Source organism: Lissotriton helveticus, chromosome 5_1 (assembly GCF_964261635.1).
Source record: "Lissotriton helveticus chromosome 5_1, aLisHel1.1, whole genome shotgun sequence".
Taxonomy (NCBI): domain Eukaryota; kingdom Metazoa; phylum Chordata; class Amphibia; order Caudata; family Salamandridae; genus Lissotriton; species Lissotriton helveticus.
This window is the reverse complement of record NC_136065.1, coordinates 1,858,380,210-1,858,396,833: the sequence shown is the minus strand read 5'-3', so window position 1 is coordinate 1,858,396,833 and position 16,624 is coordinate 1,858,380,210.

The following is a 16,624-nucleotide window of genomic DNA, read 5'->3' as shown; positions in this document are numbered from 1 at the left end:
AGCCCTGCATTCTAATGCACCTGAAACTTGATGCTTTAGGCATGCTCATCACTGTTTTTCTGCATTATTTGCCTGACTAGATTAATGTTGTGTTGCTGTTGTGTGGACAGTTATAGGTGCCAGCTGCCCCCATGGCAAATGTCTCACTTTAAGTAAAGTCCTGTCCTTTTAACAGATATCACATTGTTTTCTTGGAATTTTCCTGTGAACATTGTAACTATGGGCTCAGGACCCCAGCAGTAAAGTACAGTTGTGTAAAGAGTCAGGATCAGCTCAATGTATCACGTATAACAAAGGAACACCTTGCAGCTATGAAGTTTCTTGGTATGTGGAAAGTCTTGGATCATGTGTGCATGGGGACAGCACACTTTTCACAGGCACCTTCTCCGCCTTTATGCTTTAACTCATTGTACATGCCATTGTGAATATAGCAGAAGGGCCTTCCAACTCCATGTAATATGATTATTTGTGGTTTGCCATAAATGGGGCCTTCATAGCTTTGTACAGTATTAAAACCTTAAACTTTGGCTAAAAGCATGCATGTTTCATACATTTGTGATAACTTAAGCAACTGCCTGATTTTCTCAACAGGTTTAGGTTTGTAGGGAAGTCTTGGTAAGAAAACATAGTGAGATCCATGCATATCACATCACCCTGGACTTCCATGGATGTCTTGCTTTCAGAACTCTCACACACGAGCAACTGATTAATCAAAATAATTTTTCATGGGAAACGTCTTTCTTTTATTCGGAAGGGTAAGGGATTCCCTCCTTGTCAGGAAGTTAGTATTTGCCTCTGCAGTATCCACAGATGTGGGGATATCCAAAGATATTGGAGTAGATGCCTCACTCCCTTATCGTACCACGCTTCATCATTGGTGCCGATCCACATCCTGGTAAGATGGTATCACCAGGGCAGACTCAACCACAGATGGAATGGGAGTTCTTAGAAAAAGTAAAGCTGGACATGCAGGGATCCCGAAGAGTGATTAGTTAAAATACCTCTAGGTATAACCAAAGCTACTTCTTAATTTTTAAGGTACCTTTGGTATGAATACGAACATTAATTTAGGGTTCTGTTGAATATAATTGTTCTTGCTGTCTTGAGTTGGGGTTTCTGGCCGTACATTGGTGAAGCCTGTGTTAGTGGGTAATGCAGCTGGCTCCCGCACTAGCCACAGTATTGTTCAGCGTGGCAATAATTAATTGCCTTGCAGTGAGTGGGACTATCCCTCCACCAGTGGTAGTGGTCACCAATTTCTGACGTCCCCTGCGGATACTTGCTAGCAAAGCAAATGTTCTACCATGGCTTTCCAGGATCTGGTGGTTGTCAATTACCCTGATGGGAGGCTGGGCCTCAGGTACACCGAGGAGGATAGCATGGCCAAGGCTAAGAGATTAGTGGAGCTTTTCGTGTATGGGGAACAGAGACAGCTGTACAGCTGGTGGTGCATACTGTGCCTCATGCAAGCTCTGTGCGTGGGACAGTTCCTAACCTTGGTTCAGCTTTGGCACCAGTGGGTACCTGGGGTGAGCCGTGCTGGGGGCAGCCCAGGAGGCCTCCCAGATCACAATGTTAGGCGACGGGCCTATTCTCATAGTGCAATCTGCAGCCTGCTCAGGTCCGAAGACTGGGGGCAAGGACATTGGTTCAAAAAGTATTGAAACTCCCTTGCCCAGAATGGGCCAGGGCTCTGTAAAGTCACAGAGGGATCCGTTGGGCTTGCATCTATCTAACGAAATGAACAAACAAAATATCAAAGGTGCCTTGGTGGAACTTTTTGACCCAATTATGGAGTTTTAAGCAGGTGGATGATGCTAGGAATACCAAGGGCTTCTCCCATTTCAGAGAATGCTTGTGTAGGGAGCAAAATCCCAAGGTGGAGGAAACTTTATCAAATTGGTTAAAGAGTTTCAAGATTTCTCTGGCAGCATTGGTGGGGAGGTTCATTGATTTGGGGCCAAAGTAGGTGTGTTATCAGAACAAAACTGTGTGCACCTATGAGGAGTTTGGAGGCAGATTTTGGAAGGAGTGTAACAGGGCCTTTAGGAGGAAGAAGGCCACTTCTTGGAGCTTAGTTTGGGACCAGACTAATGTTAACACCTGGGTGCGTCAGTAAATGCTGACGAAGGCTGAAGGATCTCTTCACCAGTCCTTCTGTCCCTTTCAAGGTGGGGAGGAAAATGGAGGGGGATGCTGGGCCCAGGGGCGTCGAGAACTCCCCGCTTTAGCAGCTATAGCAGGAGTGGAGTTTTTATGACCTCTGGAACTCGAACTCTGGAAATCTCATAATTAATACGAGAAGGATGGGCTTAAGGAAAAGGGAAAGAAGGATGAACAAGCTGATGCATGAGTAGGTGTAAGCATGGTTGGATGAGTAGGTGAAATGATGGGTTGGTGAAAGGATGGAAGAGTGAGTGAAAGGATGCATGTTAAAAAGATGGATAGATGGATGAGTGGGAGAAAGGATTGGTTGAAAGGATGGAAGGGTGAATTAAAGGTTGAGTGGGCTAAAGGATGGATGGATGGGTGGGTGCGTAAAAGTATCGATAGGTTGTTCAAAAGAAGAGTGAGTGAAAGGGTAGAGGCTGAGTGGGTATAAAATGGGTGGATGAGTAGGTGAGACGATGGGTAGGTGAATGGATGAGTGGGTGAGACTGGTAGAGGGGTGAATGAAAGTATGGCAAAATAAATGGACATCTGAGAGGAAGATGCCAGAGTAAAAGGAAAATTGAGAGGATGGATAGGTGGTCAGGTGAAAAGGTGGCAGAGAAAATGGTAATCTCAGAAAATGGGTGGAAAGGTGGGCGAAAACGTGGCGGAGTTAGTGGAAAAATCAGAGGATGGATGGATGACAAAGTAAAAGTTAATCGGAGATGATGGATTGATAGAGGGATGGCACAGTAAATGGAAATCTAACAGGAAGAATGGGTGGGTGAAAGAATGGTGTGTGAATGGAAAACTCAGAGGTTGGATAGATGAATGGCAGAGTAAATTGAAAATCCAAAAGGATGGGCGGATGGCAGAGTAAATTGAAATCTAAGATGATGGATAGATAAAAGTACACCAGAGTAAATAGAAATATGAGACACTGAATGTGTGGATGAGAGTATGGCAGAGTAAATGGAACTCTGAGAGGACGGATGGGTGGATCAGTGAGTGAAATGGGCAGCAGAGTAAATGAAAATAGGAGATGATGGTTGGATGGGTGGGTGAAAGGATTGGCCGAGTAAATGGAAATCTAATAGGATGGATTGATAGATCGATGACAGAGAAAATGGAAATGTGATGAATGGGTGGCAAAGTAAATGGAAAGCTGAGAGGATTGATAGGTGGGAAACAACCTTTACAACGCAACTTTTACAACGCACTACCATTACAACGAAACTTTTACAACGCAACATCCATTACAACGCATGTTTTTACAACGCAGTCATTACAACGCATGACACTACAACGCACACCACTACAACGCATGCCATTACAACTCAGTCAATACAACGCATACCATTACAACGCATGACTTACCATCCAACACTTACCCTACTGTTGCACCCCCTGGAGTTAGAATAGTAATTTTTACCCCTACACTATCCAACACTTACCCTACTGTTGCACCCCCTGGAGTTAGAATAGTAATTTGTACCCCTACACTATCCAACACTTACCTTACATGCAATGTAATGTAATGCGTTGTAATGGTATGCGTTGTAAATGTAGTATGCGTTGTAGTGGAATGCGTTGTAAAGGTAGTTTCAAAGAATTCGTTCTAATGGTATGCGTTGTAATGGTGTGCGTTGTAATGGATGTTGCGGTGTAAAAAATGCGTTGTAAAGGTAGGCGTTGTAAAAGTATGCGTTGTAACGTCATACATCCTTGATAGGTAGATGAAAAAATAGACAAAAGGATCAATAGATGGATGAAAGGCCTTCTTGATGGATGGCTAAGTCAAATGATGCATGCATAGATGATGGATTTTTGAATGGATGGATGAAAATGCCAATTGATGGGTGGAATGATCAAATATTGAATGATGGCTAAAAGAATGAATGGATGACAGAACATAAAGATGAAATGGTGAATATCAATGGTTAGGTGGAAGGGTGAGAGAATGAATGGATAGATGCTTGAATGGAGGAGAAAAGGAAGCTCTTGTAGAGAGGTTGAGGCTCACTTGTCTCTCTTACTTCGTGCAATCAGATCTTTGATTCCAAGTGGAGGGTATTTTAATTTTCTGGCTACTCCCTTGGCTGGGCTTATAACAAAAAGGTACATAGCAGGCCTGCAGGGACCTACAAATTCAAACATAATAGTTCCTCTTGCAGAGTACCCTCACACCCAGAATTGAAGTGTTTTAAGAAGGCAAGTAATGAGGCTCCAGAAGCACTGAGCAACAAAATCTGTTAGAAATGGCTCCTTCCCTGGTTGACCTTCAGGCACTGAGCAAAAAAATCTGTTAGAAAAGGCTCCTTCCCCGGTTGACCTTCAGGCTTTGACCCCCTGGTTAAACAAAGTAAATGCAACACTTTTACACAGCAAAGCTGTTGCATGATGGTTTTGGATTTGCCTTTAGGATTCCAGCATAGGTGCTGGTGGTGTATCGATTTTCAAGAACCAGGAGTCTCTGCAGGTGGGAGATTGAAAAGAAGAGGTTGGAAAGGGTAGTAGGCCATCCCACTGAATGCATTTGTGTGTTCTCCACTAGGTGTGGTGCCCAAAAAGAAGCTAGGTAAATTCTGCCTCATTCACAACCTTTTCGCTCCATGCAGGAACTCTATAAATGATGCCAATATATTAGGCACTGTGCTCTGTGAAATATGTTTCTCTGAATCAGGCTGTCTCCATGCTGCAGTCTTTGGGTCCAGAGACTTTGTTGGCCATGGCTGAAACTGAATCTGCTTTTAGGCTGTTGCCACTTCATCCATATGATTTACACCTCTTTGGTTTCCAGTTTGGGTAATTATTTTATGTTAATAAATGCATGCAGATGGGTTGTACTGAGTCCTGCTCCTACTGAGAGCTTTAGCACATTTTTAGAATGAGTTTTCAAGATGGAAGCAGGTTTTCCATAGGTTTTGCACTACTTGGACGACTTTCTGATCCGGGGCCCCTAAGTTTCAGGACAATGTGGGAAGTCCTTGGAGAAATTTGGGAAATTACATGGTCTGTTTTGGTGTACTGCTGGTGAATGAGAAGGCCTGTGGCCCCACTATGACCCTAACACTACTAGTGCTTAAGTAAGAACTTGTGCTCGGTGCTAGAAAGCTGATATTGCACCAACTCCAGGTGCTGGCAGGACAGTTGACGTTTGTGCTATACATTATAACGATGATCCACCCCTTTATCGGATACATAGCGCAAGCAATGTTTGGTCTTACGCTAAACCATGCCAGGATAAGGTTATCAGCAGAGGTGAAACAATATTTGAGAATCTGGGTGACTTTTCTTGATGGGTTCAATGAATTGGACATTTGACCTGGACCACTTATGTCTAGCCAAGAGCTAAACCCACTCACGGATGCTGCAGAGTGTGTGGGTTTTGGAGCAATTTGAGTCATGAATGGTGTGTGCAGAAATCGCTGGCTGAATGGTTTGTGTCTTGTTTAGTGAGGAATGTGGCTTTTCATGAATTCTTTCCCACACTGGTAGCTCAGTGTGTTCTGCTCATTTTCGTGATCAGTCTGTAGTGTTCTGGTCTGATAACATGGCGGTGGTTGAGTCCATTATCCAACAGCGTGCTAGGTGTAAGATGGTGTTGAGGGTGCTGAAAGAGGTCATTCTGCTGCACTTAAAATATAATAAGGTTAGGCATGTACCCGGGGTGTTGAATAATGCTCCAGATGCTCTATCTTGTTTCAAGTTCCAGGAATTAAGACACTTCCACTTGGAGGCAGTAGAAGTGCTTACACGATTTCCCAACCAACTATGGAGGTCTGGTGCCCCGTCCTAGCAGCCAGCCTAGTGTCTAAGTCTAAAAAAGCCTATGATGGGGCATTTCAAATGCACTAGTTTTTCTTGGAAGGGTCAGGTGAAAGGGAGCTCTTTTCATCATGCCTATTAATTAAACTGCTAACTAGCAAAACCTTAGAACACCCAAAAAAGTGCCTCTCACTGTTTTCATTCAACCCCTTCTAAAAACCGGGACATGAGACAAAATTGCCGAAATCTGCCTGGACAGCTGGCGAAAAACCGGGACTGTCCGGGCAAATCCGGGACGCCTGGTCACCCTACACTTCAGGAGCAGGTTCTGGTTTTGATGCAAAACTTGTACAGATGATTGGGAGGTGTAAATCTGATTGTTTCAAGTGGTATGTTCGCCTGAATTGTATAACCCTGGCACCAAAGTAATGTTTTTTTTGTTTGTTTTATATAGGGCGAACTCGACCCGAAGGTATCAGAGTGCTTTACATGAGCACCATTTGCATTACAGACTGGCACATTCATTTTGTTAGGCACGGGGAGATTACGTGATTTGCCGAGAATCCCAGAATGTTGGGCGTTCCTGCTGAGACTCATCCCAGATCCCTAACTTCGAGGTCGAGCGCTTCACACATATTGAAATTTTTTGCATTTAGGTGATCTGCCTTTACGTGGGGTCTTTCTGCTGCGAAAATGGCCTTGGGCATGTATTAAGCTTGTGGCTTAGCTGAGCGTGGCAGTGGAGCAGGCTTCAGTATGAGGTTGTTTGGCTACGAGGGTCTCTCATTGAGAGCCTGAGCTGTCATTGAAAAACCAAGTGGGCTTCCACCTCTGGTTCTTCTTCCTTTCTGAGGTATTGATCCGGCTGAGCCTGTCTGGAGAGAGGGGGTTCCAGTGTCAGAGGCAATCGGTGTGTCCCCTCTATATGAACTGTTATTGTTGTTGTTATTTTTACAGTTTTATATAGCGCGAACGTGACCCGAATCGGGTTTTAGAGCACTTTACATAGCACCAGTTGCATTACATGAGGACACATTCATTTTTATTAGGGCACGGGGAGATGTAGGGCCAGATGTAGGTAAATGCATGTTTGCGATTCCTTAATAGCGATTTTTAGGCACTCGCTATTAAGGAATCGTAAAATGCCATGTAGGTAGAAATCGCATTATTTTTTGCGATTCCTTAATATTCCTTAATTGTGAATCGGAAATTGCAATTCGCAATTAAGGAATACCTTCCCATTCATTCCTATGGGCCAAGAGGCCCATAGGAATGAATAGGAATTGCTCCCGCAATTTGCGAGTCACCAAGAGGCACTCGCAAATTGTGGGTGCAATTTCATGGGTGCCAGGGTTCCAAAAGAACATCCTGTTGCCCCCTTGAAATGTGCATGTGTGCACATGTGGCGCACATACATGCCCTAAGGGCATGAATGTGTGCCACATGGCACTTAAAAAAAAAGCAAAAAAGTGCTTTTTTAAAGGAAATCGCTAATTACCACCAACTTGAAATTGGTGGTAATTAGCGATTCCTTAAGGCTAAAGTGCACTTTCTTTTGTGCTACTTACATTGCATTAAATTCAAGAGCAAAATAAGGAATCGCAATTTTGCGATTCCTTATTTTATTAGTAGGTTTCAACTTACCTACATTGCTCGCTGCCAAATAGGTATCGCAAATGCTGAAATTCTGCAAATTTCAGCTTAGCGCTCGCTATTTGACCACCTACATCTGATCCTAAGTGATTTGCCCAGAATCACAGGATGTTCAGTGTCATCGCCGAGACTTGAACCCAGTTTCCCAGATTGGAGGTCAACCTCCCTAGCCGTAAGGCCAACTCCTCTCCCAGTTCCCATTAAGATTAGAGTCAGTGCTGATCTGTATAATGTGGGCCTCTGTCTACAGTGGCACTGTGAGCACAAGCGGATGGGTTATAACGCTACACCGAAGGACTGCCAGAGTATTTGAAAGTATTCCTCCTATAACCTTTTGAGTACTTAAAGGTTTTCCTTACAGTCTTAAGACCGGAAATGTTGTGAGGATTTCAGGCGCTCCATGGAAAATAGAAAATTGCCTTTTTGGTCGTTTACAATAATTTTGTTACTTTACTAAAGGGAGCCTATGGTGTGTGCCTCTCCTTGCCTTACAGAAGCGCTGACGTTGCTGAAGACTGCCTTAAGTGAGCAAAGATGGCCCCCAGTTAAGAAGGGCTTCTTAAGACAGTTTATCAAAAAAATGCAGTTTCATATAGCATTTACTTGACCCTAAGGTATTGGAGCGCTTTACATAAGCACCAGTTACATTACACAAGGGCACATTCATTTTTGGTAGGCACAGGGAGATAAAGTGATTTGCCCAGAATCACAGGATATTGAGCCCATACAGAGACTCAAACCTGGGGGCATATTACCAAGCAATAGCGATAATTATCGCTTTTGCTAGGTTAGAGACAAAAATTTACCGCTGAGCTGCGGCGATTTTTATCGCAAATAAACCTTGGTATTACCAAGGTCTATCGCAAATGCGATAAAAATCGGCCGCAATGCATGAATATCGCTGAAAAGTCACCGATATTCATGCATTACCGAGCTAATGCTCTTAGCCATGTTATCCACCTCCCATTGGATAACATGGCTAAGAACTGCTCAGGGCAGGTGTTAGCTTTTGGAGATATTCGCGCTAAACGCGAATATCTCCATAAGTTGGTACTAGGAGATAGCGATGTTAGCGACTGTTTCCAGTCACTAACATCTTGGCACGCCCACTTTGCATGTCATTAGTGATAAATATCACTGACATGCAAAGTGGGGCCCAAGATGGTCGCTATCTCCTACTAGCTGTCGCTAACTAGTGTTAGCGACGGCTAGGTAATAGGGAGATGATTTTATCTCCGCTTTCTTGGCTTTTAAACCCAAAAAGCGGAGATAAACCCCCTTGATAATATGCCCCCTGATTCCCCAACTCCAAGGTCAGCAACTCTGGCTGTTACGCCACATCCTCTAGGGTTATCTAAAGGAATCCTCACAAGCACTATAAATGTAAAGAATCCTATTTTCTGTGAGAGTCATTTGTCCACGTGCTTATTCTCCTGTCATTATACAATATAATGTTGTGTTACTAAGAGATGTCAATCCACTCATTTTCTTTTCGGACATTAAACAACATATGCCAGTATCTTGGCTTCTTGCGCATGGAAAGAAGTAGCCAGGTACCTCAGCAAGCACCAAGCTAAGTGTGCATACACTGCCTCACTATTATTACCGTGGCCACATATTTATGGCCCGGGCTCTTCATTCTCAGAGCGAATTCCAACATTTCACAACCTCTCGTATCTTTAAAGCGTGTGATTGCAACACGATTAAACTGAGAATAATCTCAAGACACCCTGCTATTTTTACAGTTTCAGTGTCAATCATTACACAGTACTAGCGAAAACAATCACAGGGTCACACTTAAAACATAATCAAAGTAAACAGTTATTTTCCCTCTGAAGTAACAAAGACTTCGACTCGGCTGAAGCAGCCTCCAATAAAATCTAATCAATGAAATCCCTTTTAAGTTTGTAAGATCAGCGACCCAGAAAATAGCTCCCAAGCAGAAGCGGAAATGACAGTCAATAAACGGCGCAGGCAATAAGAGCGTTCCATTACAGCCAGTCAGATAGGGGGGGACCCGCGGCTCTTAACTGAGACCTTTTGGGAAAGGATCCAGCTAGGCAGACTTCATTAACCCTTTGAAGACAGTCCCTGCCCCGGAGAGCACGATTGCAAGGCCCCTTCACTCCGTGTGAGGATATCTGCAGTGCATGATGGGAACCTCAGTGAAAATAACGAGCCTGGCCTTCCCAACTATTGGCAGAGCGCAGTCTACTATTTAGTCATATATTCCCGTTGGGATGCTGTAAGTGCGGTAGCGTGTTTATACAGATTAAAGGCATGGCTTCCAAGTGTCCCTAGTCCATGCGTGACTAAATGGGCCAGTCCAAGTGTTGCCTACTGCATAAAAATGAATTAATAAATTAAAAATGAAATGACAATTAGGTATCGTTATTGTCATTTTAATTCTCCTATTGAGTCAGCGGCCTGTATGCAGTGTGGAGCGGGGCTGGGCAGCGCAGGGGGAGGAGTGGTTTGCACTCCCAAAGTGCGCATGAACTGTTTGAACTGTTTGGCTGGCCCATTTGGGCCGACCAAACAGTTCATGTGCTCTTTGCATCTTCCTACCAGGCTGCATTACACAGCCTGGTCAGGAACATGTACAGGCTCCATGTTTGAGACTGAGCGCAGCGCCGATCCATGACGCTCAGACCAATCACAGCACTTAATTGCAGCATTGTGATTGGCTCAGGGGAGCCTGTGTGCTGGGTGCTTCCTGCTCCCGACTGGCCCGCAAAGGAAGAGGGTGCAGGGGAGGCGGTGGCTGGCCGTCCGTCCGACTGTCATAAGGTAAGACTTTTAAAAAAATGAATTAACCCCCCCTGCCTCACCACCCCAGTCCAATAGCAGGCGCTTCTGGGTTTTATACTTGGTTAACTAAAACTGCAAGTTCCAGAATTCTAACAAAAAACAGGACTGGCCTAACCACTCATTCATGGACCTGGGAAACTTGGCAGGTATAGCAAATTAGCTCAAAAATGTTTTTAGCTAGGGTCCCACTAATGGTGAGATACTGGTGAGATGCTATACTGGGAGACAGCTGCCAGTTATATAATTCTTTGTTTACTAACTTGTAAACTGGTTATTCCCATTCTACCGCCTTGTCCAAGTCCTTACGAGTTTGGAGACCACTGGTCTAGGCTCTCTAAAGCTGCTGCAAGCTTGTGCACATTTAGTTGCCTCCTACAGTTTTTGGAACTAGCGCTCAGCCTGGCCCAATCTGTCAAGGCCTTTCTCACCGGAAGCTGTTGCCCACGTTCTGCTCCCCTCTCAGTTTTGCAAAGAAACCAATAGATGACAAGTGTGCCCTAGCATAGGACATAGGCCTACATGGTTGCCCACAGCACCACCAGAACAAGGCAAAGGGAGCTATTAGAACAGGGAATCCCAAATGCTCATCCTGAAAAAAGGCTCTATAGTTCTGAAAACATTTCTTGTGGGCCACCAATTTGTGCTTCACAAGGGAAGCTTTCACTAAATCATATAAGACTGATGATGCTGAGATTCCGACCTAGATTTTCACCCTACCACTCCAAGGAATCCCCAGGTCGGCGGGTCTCTTTAGTCTGCCTGGAAGTGTGAAGGAAGTTCTTTAAATTCAATGCCCTTTTGACAAATTCCCAAAATCAATAAATTCTAGTCTGAAGGACAACTGACTCCAAGGGAAAGTTTAAAATGTATTACAAAGCCAAAAATAACTGAACGTACAAGCACCTCAGCAAGAGGTTCAAGAAATAAACTGGCACTAATACAAACATAATCCTACACAGGAGTCTCAGTCGACTCAAAATAAAGAGCAAAGTTAATTCAAGAAGCATCTGGCATGCAATCACAGTGCCCACTGGAAAACTCGACTGCATCTGTTCCGGTGGGAAAGAAAAAGATTAATCTATCCCTACACTAACTCTAAAGCGGCATCCCTACTTAACATACCTCCTAGGCAGGAGAAAAAGGTGTCCGCTGTGAAGGCTCCCTAAGAATTACATTCACCTTTCCAGGTAAGCAGCCTACACTACCGAGCTCGTTCTAAGATGCTCCTTAGTTTCTCCTGCCTAGTCCAAACTAAAACCCATGTCTAACTGCAAATCCAATTGGACTGCCTTAGACTGGACCCTAACCCTAACTTCACTAAGACCAAACTAACTCTCTACCCTCGGGGCATTTTCCCTAATACAAAATCTCAAAGACAATGGATACACCCATGACACTCCTCCATCAGCAGGTACAGCCTCTTGTACTTTTCTAGTATTGAAACTTCTTCTTCCAAAACCGTTGCTGTGTCCTTGGATCCCAGGAACCTTCTCCGCCAAATGTTGCAGGTGCACCTGCCAGCGCCCTCCCTTCGTCTTCACTCCTACCAGTCTAATTTCTAAACAATGGCTCATTCGACCTAGCGAGCTACATGGCCGTGCACCTGCAAATGAAATGCATGAGAACGAATCCCTCTGCATGCTCTAAGTTACAATTCAAATTCAACTGCAACATAAGCTTCTTTCCCAAGGTACATTTCCAACTCTACATTTCTAGTCATGCTAAGAAAACCACAATTAGGCCTCTGCTAGTGTTTCTATATCTCAGGCCTCTACTTCCTTAAATGCATTTCTAATACCACAACATAATCATTTCATAATAAATCCTAACATTACATCTCGTGTTAGCAAACATCATTCTCTTGTTACAGCATTGTGATTCTCATTAAGCAACCTCCACGTGCAACTTTAATATGGCACGTTTAAACTCAATGCACATTTTACACACAAAGCAATTAATTCTAAGTTACTTAAAGCATTATTCTCTCAACTAAGCACTACTTTAATCTATAAATAATTTAAACACACCTCTACATATTGCACTAATCCCCAGCCTAATACTATTTTATAAGAGCACACTACAACATGGCCTTCTAAATATGCGGGTGCTGTCTACAGGCGGTTATGATGCACCCCTACAAATTTTCAAATGACATGGCGCTCTATGAAGGCAGTACACCAATTCTTCACATATCCTATAGGAATTCCGTCATCTCTGATGCATGCGGATGGAAATTCTGCAAATCTTTGAGCTTGGACAAAGAAAATACATTAGCTACACTGAGCAGCCATATTTATAGTGTCCATGCCATGCAGGCCTGGCCTAAATTGCCGCCATGCCATCACAACATTGGGACTGGAAGTGATAAGTTAATCACGTCCCTGACTTCCTATCCCCAGTCGTGTGACTTGCAAAACGAGGCACAGGAAGCCTAACCCGTAATGCCCCATCCTGCCCCCCTCTACTTGAGGCCAAAGAGTTGTGAAAGCAGGGGAGGGGCGGGGCTCTACATGAGCCAGACCACAGAACCACATTACAAATGATGTCTCCTAGCGCCCTCACTCAGAAGCAAGGCAGCACTGAAGAATGGATGGAACCAGGGGCATATTATCAAGACAGGCGATAAAATTATTGCTGTTTTAGCGGCAGAAAACTTCCGCTAAAACGGCGATAATGGGCTTGATAATATGCTCTATGGAATTCCAATTGAAGCCCATATTAAATGTGAAGGACATTTAACATGGGCTTCAATTGGAATTCAATAGAGCATATTATCAAGCCCATTATCGCCGTTTTAGCGGCAGTTTTCTGCCGCTAAAACGGCGATAAGTTTATCACCTGTCTTGATAATATGCCCCCTAGTTTTTTGACTTGAAGTCATTTCATAGATGTAGTTGACCTGTGTGTGTGAGGGAACATTGGGGCATATTACCAAGGGCAATATTGCCGCTTTAGCGGGAACATTTCCTGCTAAAGCGGTGATAATTTTATCGCCCTATTCCCTAGCTGTCGCTAACACCAGTTAGCGACAGCTAATAGGCGATAGCGGGCATTTAGGGGCCCACTCTGCATGTCAGCGATGATTATCGCCAATGACATGCAGAGTGGGCGTGCCAAGATGTTAGCGACTGGAAACAGTCGCTAACATCGCTATCCCCTATTACCAACTTTTGGAAATATTCGCGCTAAGCGCGATTATCTCCAAAAGCTAACGCCTGCCCAGAGCAGTTCTTAGCCATGTTATCCAATGGTAGGTGGATAACATGGCTAAGAACATTTGCTCGCTAATGCATGAATATCGCGGACTTTTCAGCGATATTCATGCATTTCGGCCGATTTTTATCGCTTAGGAGATAAACCTTGATAATATCAAGGCTCCTAAGCAGTAAAAATCGTCGGAGCGCGGCGATATTTAAATTCCCGCTAACCAAGCTTAGCGATAATTATCGCTATAGCTTGGTAATATGCCCCAGTGTTCTTTGAAGAGAAGAGTCTTCAGCTTCCATCCGGGACAGTTCTAATGTTGATGGGGACACTGTTCCAGATACTTGGGGCATAGATTGAAAAGGATTGTCTTCTTTCTTCCATTCCTTCTGGTCTTTGTTTCTAGTGTGGAGAAATCTTGGCTTCTGGTATATTGTTGTCTGTCTGAAGTGCTATTTTTTTAGGCCAGGTAGGTTGGGGTACCATTTGTCATTACCTTGTCGGTGATCAGCTGGTTGTGATGATGCAGGCCTGGAGGTGGAGCCAGTATAATTCCTTACGTGTTGGGTTATACGGATGAATTTTCCTGGCCCTTGATAATGCAGAATCCACAATTTCTTCAGGGGCGCAACTGTAGTGTTGAGTAGGGTTTGGAGTAGGGCCTTGCATCCACCAGGGTGTGAGAGGGCCAAACTTGCACAGTTTTGAAATCAAGTCTGGATGGAAGGCTTTCCATGTTTTCAAGGTGGAGAGCTGGTACCATGCTGTCTTGATTTTCTTTGTGATGTGTTCTTTGAATGAATGGTCGAGAATGAATCTACATGATTTTGCATTGTCTTTTAGTCAGCCAGAAAACAAGGTGCACTTTTGTACTGTTTGAGTAAATAAGGTTTATTGATATTTCGCACCTTATTAGAACCAGGGAGTGATGAAAGTGGAAAAATCTTGGGTTACATAAAAGCATGAAACACAATTTGGCCCAAACCCATATTATACTAGAACAGACATCCTTTCAAGAAGTTAAGGCGAAAATGAATCGTGTGACAACTATGAGGCCAGTCTAAAGCGTTTCTTAGTGAATTGCAAGTTCACAGGAGTGCATGACGAAAATAAAAGGAGAATATTGATGGTACACACATCAAATCAGATGATACAGGGGAATTTGTGGTGAACAATGAGTTACCTGCTACTACAGATATTAGATATTACACGGGGAGAAGAAATCGAGACAAATGTGTACAGCAGTGACAAAAAAGGAAATGGTGGGACTGGAGTGACCAACAAAGCCATGACAAAATGGGATAATTAACTGCAAAGATAGAGTTTAAAAACATTCAAAATAGAGGCAGAGAATATGTAGATAAAAAGGAAGTATCCATTTTAAGATGTATTCACCAAGGTATCCTGGGCATTTAAAGCTGAGGTACTTTTTTCTTTGTGTTCAAGCACTCCATATGAGTGCTTGTGTTTTCAGTCCATCTCCCAAATCCGCAGTCATGTAGCTTCTATTCCCTACCACTCATTCCCCCTTCCATGTTGCTGATTTTCCCTCCCACCTCCTACCCTTTACTCTATGCCACTGCACTCTACTCTGCACAACTCTACACCACTGCACTCTATGTCACTACACTTTACTCTGCGTCACTGTACTCTACGCCACTCTGCTCTTCTCTGCACCACTCTACTCTATGCCACTGCACTTTACACAAGTCTACGCCATTCTACGCCACTGCACTTTATTCCACGCTACTCTACACCACCTTACGACACTGCGCTCAATGACGCTGCACTCTACAACTCTGCACTCTACTCTGGGCCATTGCACTCTATGACAGTGTACTCTGCACCACTCCACGTCACTGCACTTTATGCCACATCACTTTATGACACTCTACTGTAAACCACTCTACTCTACACCACACCATTCTACTCTACGCCACTGCACTCTATGCCACTCTACTCTGCACCACTCTATACCACTGCATTCTATGCCACTGCACTCTACTCTATAAACATGTACACTACGCTAATGCACACTACACCAAAGCACTGTACTCTACACCACTCTAATCTAGTCTGCACCACTCTACCCTTAGGCACTCTTTTCTACTCTGCACCACTCTACTCTATGCCACAGCACTCTACGCCACTACACTGTAGGCCACTGCACCATTCTATGCCACAGCACCCTACTCTGTACAACTGCACTCTAGCTACTCCGCTCTGCACCACTGCACTGTACTTTGCACCGCTCTACTAGTCACCACTGCACTCCACACCACTGCCCCATCTATGCCACTGCACCACTCTACTCTACGCAACTGCACCACTTCTACACCTTACTACTCTATTGTACTTTGCACCACTCTACTCTTTGCCACTGCACTCTATGCCCACTATGCCACACTACTCTACACCACTGCACTCTCTGCCACTGCTCTCTATGCCACTCTACTCTACTCTGCAGCACTATTCTCTATGCCACTGCACCCTATGCCACTCTACTCTGAATCACACTACTCTATGCCATTGCACTCTACTCTATGCCACTGCACTCTACGGCACTATACTCTACTTTGCACCTCTATGCCTCTGCACTCTACTTTACTCTGCACCACTCTGCCCTACTGCACTCTACCCCAGTGCACCATACACCACTCTACTTTGCATCACTCTATGCCACTGCACTCTACACTACTACATTTTATGTCACTGAACCACTCTACTCTATGATGCTGCACTCTATGCCAGTCCACTCTACTCTGCACCACTCTATGCCACTCTACTCTATGCAACTTCACTCTATCCTACTCCACTTAATGCCACTCTACTCTATGCCACTCCACTCTACTTCACTCTACCCCTCTCTACGGTATCCCACTTTACCCTACCCCACCCTACTCCACACTACTCTCTGCCATGCCCCTTCAGTCTACCTCACTCCATCCAATGCCACTCTACTCAACACTACTCTACTCTGTGCCCATCCATTCTACACCACTTTACTCTACGCCAGTCCACTCCATGTCAAACCACT